Raw genomic sequence first — 7,477 nt, 5'->3', positions numbered from 1 at the left:
GAAAAACATATAAGAGCTTTCCTACATTTTGGTTTCATTCTCATTAGAGTGGTCCTACATAGCTCAATTGCAATGGATCATCTTGATGAAACAAACTTTGTTTTGATTCTGGTATATTTGATTATGTCTAGCCTAAGTTGTATACACGTACCATTTTAAAGGAATAGTTCACCTCAAAAATGTAACTTTACTCATGATCAGGACATCCAACATGTAGATAACTTTGTTACCGTTACCGCAGATATCAAGAGATTTAGCTTTACATCACTTGCTCCATAATCGATCCTCTGCAGTGAATGGGTGCCATCAGAATGAGAGTCCAAACAGCTGATAGAAACATTACAATAATCCAAAAGTAATCCACATGACTCTATACATTAAATAACATTGTATGAAGTAAAAAGATGTTTAGTTTGTAATAAACAAATCCATCAAGACGTGTTTTTAACTTCAAATTGTTGCTTCCAGCTAAAATACATTGACATTTAGCAGATGCTTTTATCCAAAGCGACTTACAAATGAGGACAATGGAAGCAATCAAAATCAGCAAAAGAGCAATGATCATCTGTGCTATAACAAGTCTCAGTTAGCTTAATATAGTACACGTAGCAAGATTTTTTTAACTTACAAATGAGGACAATGGAAGCAATCAAAATCAGCAAAAGAGCAATGATCATCTGTGCTATAACAAGTCTGTTAGCTTAATATAGTACACGTAGCAAGATTTTTTTTTAAATCATATACTAAATAAAAAGAAAACAGGTAGAATAGAAAAAGAATAGAGCAAGCTAGTGTTAGAGGCCTTTTTTGCTTTTGTTAATTGTATAAAAAATAAAAAGAAAAGAAATAGACAGAATACAAAAATAATAGAGAAGCTAGTGTTAGTTTTTTTTTTTAAGAAAACAAGCAGTTAGTTAATGAATAAAGTGCAAGTCTAAAAGGGCCAAGTTTTTTTAAAGAATATAATTAGAATAGAGAGTGCTAGAGTTTGAGGGTCAAATAAAGATACAAGTCCTCTATCCATAATATTGATTTCTCCCATGGAAAAGTTGCATTGTCAGGTGAGAGATGCTCAGATCAAGCACCATTCACAAGCAAAAACAGTTCTCAACAAAGAGAGCAAGCTAGTGTTAGAGGCCTTTTTGCTTTTGTTAATTGTATAATAAATAAAAAGAAAACAAATAGAAAGAAAACAAATAGATAGAATACAAAAAGAATAGAGAAGCTAGTGTTAGTTTTTTTTTTAAGAAAACAAGCAGTTAGTTAATGAATAAAGTGCAAGTCTAAAAGGGCCAAGTTTTTTTAAAGAATATAATTAGAATAGAGAGTGCTAGAGTTTGAGGGTCAAATAAAGATACAAGTCCTCTATCCATAATATTGATTTCTCCCATGGAAAAGTTGCATTGTCAGGTGAGAGATGCTCAGATCAAGCACCATTCACAAGCAAAAACAGTTCTCAACAAAGAAACTTTGATGTGAGAGGACAACAGGGGACGGACTTTTTCCACTGAAGGAAGCGTTACTATGGATTATGGACTCATATTTTGGCCAAAAGTGACAGTGTAAATTTAAAATGGCTTAATGATGATTTTTTACTTCATAAAATGTTAATTGATGGAGTGGAGATGTGTGGATTATTGTGATGCTTTTATCAGCTTTTTGAACTCTCATGCTGACGGCACCCATTTACTGCACAGGATCCATTGGTGAGCAAGTGATGTAAAGCTACAAATCTGTTCTGATGAAGAAACAAACTTACTATCTTTGATGACCTAGGGATATAACTTTTCATTTTTGGGTGAACTACACTTTTAAATTCACTCCCCTTTCAGTTATCGATTACTGTATATCTCTATAGATCAGATTTTTAAAGGTCATCAAGCACCATTCACAAGCAAAAACAGTTCTCAACAAAGAAACTTTGATGTGAGAGGACAACAGGGGACGGACTTTTTCCACTGAAGGAAGCGTTACTATGGATTATGGACTCATATTTTGGCCAAAAGTGACAGTGTAAATTTAAAATGGCTTAATGATGATTTTTTACTTCATAAAATGTTAATTGATGGAGTGGAGATGTGTGGATTATTGTGATGCTTTTATCAGCTTTTTGAACTCTCATGCTGACGGCACCCATTTACTGCACAGGATCCATTGGTGAGCAAGTGATGTAAAGCTACAAATCTGTTCTGACGAAGAAACAAACTTACTATCTTTGATGACCTAGGGATACAACTTTTCATTTTTGGGTGAACTACACTTTTAAATTCACTCCCCTTTCAGTTATCGATTACTGTATGTCTCTATAGATCAGATTTTTAAAGGTCAAATTTCAGAATGTGCCAATCATTTAGAAATATCCTTGCTTAAACTCTATAACACTTGCACATGTCTCAGCTGTTACCAAAATCACATCTTAAATCTGTCCGGGACAAGTAAAACCCATTTGAGGCTATGTATTGCCTATTAGCCTGGCTGACCATCGTCTTGCGGGAGTTTGAGAGCCAAGAACATTAAGGTCTGACCATGAATCACGTCAGTATAATTGCTCTGATACACTTTCGACAGTCAAAGGCAAGGTTTCCTTTCCTAAGCACCCAGGTCTCAAGGAAAGTGCATAATAACAAACCGCTTTCAGACAGAATATGGGCCAGCAGTCAAGAAATTGATTTGAAAATTCATGTTTGCACCACAGGAGCTTTTCTTTCTGACTTTGATGCTATATTTACTTTACTTTATAAATATCAATCCAGAGCTGTCTTCCGGTACAACTGAATAGCATAAAGATTCTCAACCTGATCACCAGAAAAGAAATACTCTGAGGCATTTTGCTGGGAATTACATTATTGGCGCATTTATAATTGTCTGAAAGAGTTTAGACAAGTAAACCAGTTCAATTTTAAAATCCTGGTCAGACCTGTTTATAACGATTTTATTTTTACCTTGGAAGCATGACATGGTTGAACATGTGGCAAGATAAATAAACCCATAAAACATGGCCTTGGACAGCTGCCTTTTCCTCCTCTTTCAGGTAGTTTGAAAAATCTAGATTTTTTTGACCTGGAGAAACAAAGAATCTTTAGAAGAATTTTTGTGGTGTCCAACTTGTTAGTTCACCACCTCTTTGCATGTCTCAGTTTATGATCAATGGAGTCTCGCTGATACTGGATTGTTGTCTACGCCTACATCAGGTTGGCAAACAGTAACCTTAGTTATTGTTTTATGCTCCACCAACCAGTATAGATCATCCCTTTTGCACAAAAGCCAGGCAGTTCCTCAGCTTTATGGCTTCGATCTTCAGGGTCTTACCTTCACCTCAGGCTCCCTTTGCCTCCCGGAGATGAGTAGTGTCGGTGAAATAAGGGCAGCCTTTGAGTTCAACCCCAAAGAGCTCATACCATAGCACATAAATTGCTCTGCTTGTTAGGGCTCTGTAAAAAATGTCTGTGTATCTGACTGAAGACAAGAATGGAGAGAGCAAAAGCTAATGATTGAACTACAGTCCGTCTCTGAGAGAGATGAAGATGGCCTGGAGATTTTTCAAAGCTTTGCCACAGTGTGACAAAAAGTGTTTGTGTAGCACTTGCTCTATGGCAAATAATTTGTAGATATTATAATGCCAATCTATGGACCAGTGTCTCAGAAGAATAGATTCGCTGCTGAGAAACTTTCAAGGCATCGCGAGTTCACGTTTTACTGCAGAAGCCAACAAGCGCCCTTGTTGTTTTTGAACAGAAGCCGATAAGTCCATTTTAGCAAATCAGCGCACTGTATTCAGGTCAGGTGACAAGGCTAACAAGGCTACTTTCACTTTGAAAAGATGTGCTAGCTGAGAGGAGCTTCGTCAAAGCTGACTAAAAGTGATCGAGGATGGATAATTTCGAAGAACTTGATATCTTCTTAAGGGCAAAAAAGGAAAATCTGAAAAAAAAAGAAAAGCTGAAACGTTTTCACGGAAACTTGTAAAAGCAGCGCGTTACAATGGTGAGGGAAAAGCTCCATGTATTGTGTGAAATCACATCCATACAGTTTATGATCACAATAACAACAACGTTTGTCAGGCATCTACATTGTCATCTGAGGAGATTACAAAGATTAAACGAGTGTTTTTGTAAACTCTAAAACATGAAATGTGGAGTTATCTGCTTTTGCCAAAAAACGACTGTTGGAGTTATCTGCTTTTGCTATAAAACAACTTTAAATACGTAAAAAAAAACATACTTTCAATGAACTTTAATTTTCTAAATTACCTGTAATTGTTTAAGTTATTATTACTTAATCAAAACAACCCAACTGCAGTTTGATTGATATTAGGCCTACTTGGAATGCGCAATAAAAAAAACGTGATTTCTGGGAAAAAAAAAGGGAGTTATCGGTTTTTGCAAATGAACTTCATATACTTCTCTTTTTGTTCACTTTAGTTCAAGATTTGATTCCCTCTAATGAGGTTGAATATGAACACATCACCTTTGATAACTCTTTTTTTCTTCTTTAAATCAGAGTTCAAGTATCAAAAATCGAATTAATGTACAAACACAATTGTCAACACAAAACAAAATCAATACAACGTTAGGCCTACAATGCGTCCAACTGAATGTAACGTTTAACATGTCGGTTGCTCGGCTGACAAAAATGTCTTTCTACAAAAGTAGTCACAAATGAACAAGGTTAACAATTGTTTGAATCGTGGTCTCTTAAATCATATTAATATGTGTCATATGTTCATCTAGTTTGAACAGAACTGACAAAACTGGTGACGTTTAGTTCATGCGTCGTAGAAAACCGCTCGTCGTCTACCTCAAGTTAACTTATATTATCCCAGCTTGAACGGTTGATAAAAAAAAAAAACGCTTAACTTTACTCAGTAACGAATACCAACTCAAACGCGCGAAGCCTGACTGGGATAAACTTCCAGTGGGCGCGAAAATGCCGAGCCTGCTCAGCAAAGCCAACTGGTAACTTACCCACTTTAACGGTAAAATACACCTATAATCGCTCAAATTGCCCATCTTAACGATGTTTAACAGGTGGAGAAACAAATATGTGTCAAATCTCAAACGTTACATTACAATCTGCAGTGCTAATGCAGCACAGCACAGCGGCCACCGTATCAGAAGTACAAAACTTGAAAGGTAAACACAGTTAGGAAAACAATGACAGAACATAACTAATTATGCTCTATTCTGCTAGCGTAAACAATAATCTCCCAAAAATTATGTTACACAAGCATTCACTCACCTCATTCACGTTGAATATGCTTCTTCGCGCCAGCCCAACGGACAGCTTCCTCAAGTTCATGAGTTGTTCGTCTGAAATTCCTCCGCGGTTTAGTTAGTTCGCTGTATAGTCTGCCCGTGTCTCCTTGTTTGATGTTGCACTGCGATGTCTCATGTTTCAAACATGAATCCAATGTCTAGATTTGCTGATTTTTTTTTTCTTGGAAAGGACTCTGATATTAAATTCATCTACAAATTTGACTCCTGCGCATGAATCCATGTTCAGAGATTTGGCCGGTTAGTGCCAAAAAGCTACAACTTAAAATGTTAAGTTCACTGAACTAAATTGGGCTCTTTGAATTTCAGTAACATTAAACTGACTTAAAAAATCAAGTTGAATCTAGTATAACTTATAAAAAAAAGTTGAAATTGCTTAAATTATTTTTATGAGTTAAAGTAACTTAAAAACATAAGCTGTCATGGCTTTTTCATCATATCATTTTTTACAGTGTAACATTAAATTATTAAAAACTCACATAATAAACAAGAATAAACAAATCAATGTTTACATTCGTATGCATTTACTCATTTGCTTGTTTTCTTAAAAAAAAAACACTAGCTTGTCTAATATTTTGTATTCTATTTGTTTTCTTTTTATTTATTATACAATTAACAAAAACAAAAAAGGCCTCTAACACTAGCTTGCTCTATTCTTTTTCTATTCTATTTTCTTTTTATTTATTATATAATTTAAAAAAACCTTGCTACGTGTACTACGTTAAGCTAACTGAGACTTGTTATAGCACTTGCATATCAAGTGATTTATTTATTTACTCACTTTAATTATTTAAATGCGTGCAGGTTAAGTACATGCGTCACACAGCAGCTCCGTTCACAGTAGTTCCACAGGAACTGTTATCATTTACATGTGTGGAGCGTCTCAAACTCCATCTCTGCATGTTGTTGTGAGTTTGGGTTTATTATAACGTTCATCTGGGAACGCAACGTGCGCCATTTCATCAGGTTTGTAAGGTAAATCATTTATAAATCCACACAAACACAGGAGAATACATCATCTAGCGGTTTCAAAATAAAAGCACAAACCCTCACTCCCGAATACCTCAAGCATGTGATGGAAATGTTACGCCCCTTACCATACTGTGATGCCATGTCCCTGCGCGATGAGACAAAAACATTAAAACCCATTATAAACGAGGCATTTGTTGCATCCAGTGGGACTTAATTACGGATTATAATGACTTATACCAGGGGTTTTCAACCTTTTAGGACATGCGCTCCCCCAAGTTTGTCTAATTTCACTTGCGCCCACCCAACACCCACCCCCCCCATTACTGTATTTACACCGAATTACTTTATTAACATCAACATATATCCATTTAATATCCATTAAAGCTATTAAAGCAGCTAATTATTATTTTTTGCTCTTTTTGATTAACATTTCAACCTTTTAGGACATGCGCCCCCCCAAGTTTGTCTAATTTCACTCGCACCCCTCCCCCCATTACTGTATTGACACAGAATTACTTTATTAACATCAACATAGCGCAAATATCCATTAAAGCTATTAAAGCAGCGAATTATTTTTCCTTTGCTCTTTTTGATTAACATTTATATAAGAAATGCACGGATCCGTTATACTGATGTACATCTGATATTTTCTTTACTGTTTATGTTCACTTAAACCAACAGACTGTGCTTACAAGGATACATTGGTATTCACCTGCTGTCTGAAAAGGCTATCTGTTTGGCCACTTCAGATGTGTGCGCGGTGCGCATAGAAACGCTTTATCACAGCGCGTGCGTACCACATTGAGATGTCTTGGGCTTAAATGGCTTAAAATTACTTTAATGTTTAAACTGACAAGACTTAAAACACGTGAGAATGAAAAACTTTCTCGAGGAAGCAGCACTGGCCTGATCGTTAAGATAGTTTTGGGGGGCTAAGGTGACAGATAGGGGGGCTGAAACCCACCTAAAAAGGGTTTAGAACCGCACCTGGTATAGCATGCGTAAATATACTGAAACATAAATATATAACCAGTTTACCTGATTCAATGTGATGGCTGAGCCTGTTTCTGAGATAACAACATGCCAATCCGTGGTTGGATTTCGGACACGGCTAATCGTAAATCATTTTATACTGTCAATAAGCGTGACCAGGGTTGCCGGGTTTTCACAACAAAACCCGCCTAATTGCTACTCAAAACTAGCCCAAAACTACAAAACGCGGCAAGTGTTAA

General features: G+C 36.2%; 1 long non-coding RNA gene across 1 annotated transcript; it reads left to right on the top strand.

The window, feature by feature from the left end:
- The first annotated feature begins 567 nt into the window (after positions 1-567).
- LOC107704874 (uncharacterized) lies at positions 568-743 on the top strand. Its single transcript, XR_001636014.1, has 2 exons — positions 568-605; positions 711-743. It is a non-coding gene; the product is annotated as an uncharacterized LOC107704874 (long non-coding RNA).
- Positions 744-7,477: the final 6,734 nt, after the last annotated feature.

Source organism: Sinocyclocheilus anshuiensis, unplaced genomic scaffold (assembly GCF_001515605.1).
Source record: "Sinocyclocheilus anshuiensis isolate Anshui unplaced genomic scaffold, SAMN03320099.WGS_v1.1 scaffold702, whole genome shotgun sequence".
NCBI classification, from domain to species: domain Eukaryota; kingdom Metazoa; phylum Chordata; class Actinopteri; order Cypriniformes; family Cyprinidae; genus Sinocyclocheilus; species Sinocyclocheilus anshuiensis.
This window is presented reverse-complemented; position numbering and strand designations above follow the sequence as displayed.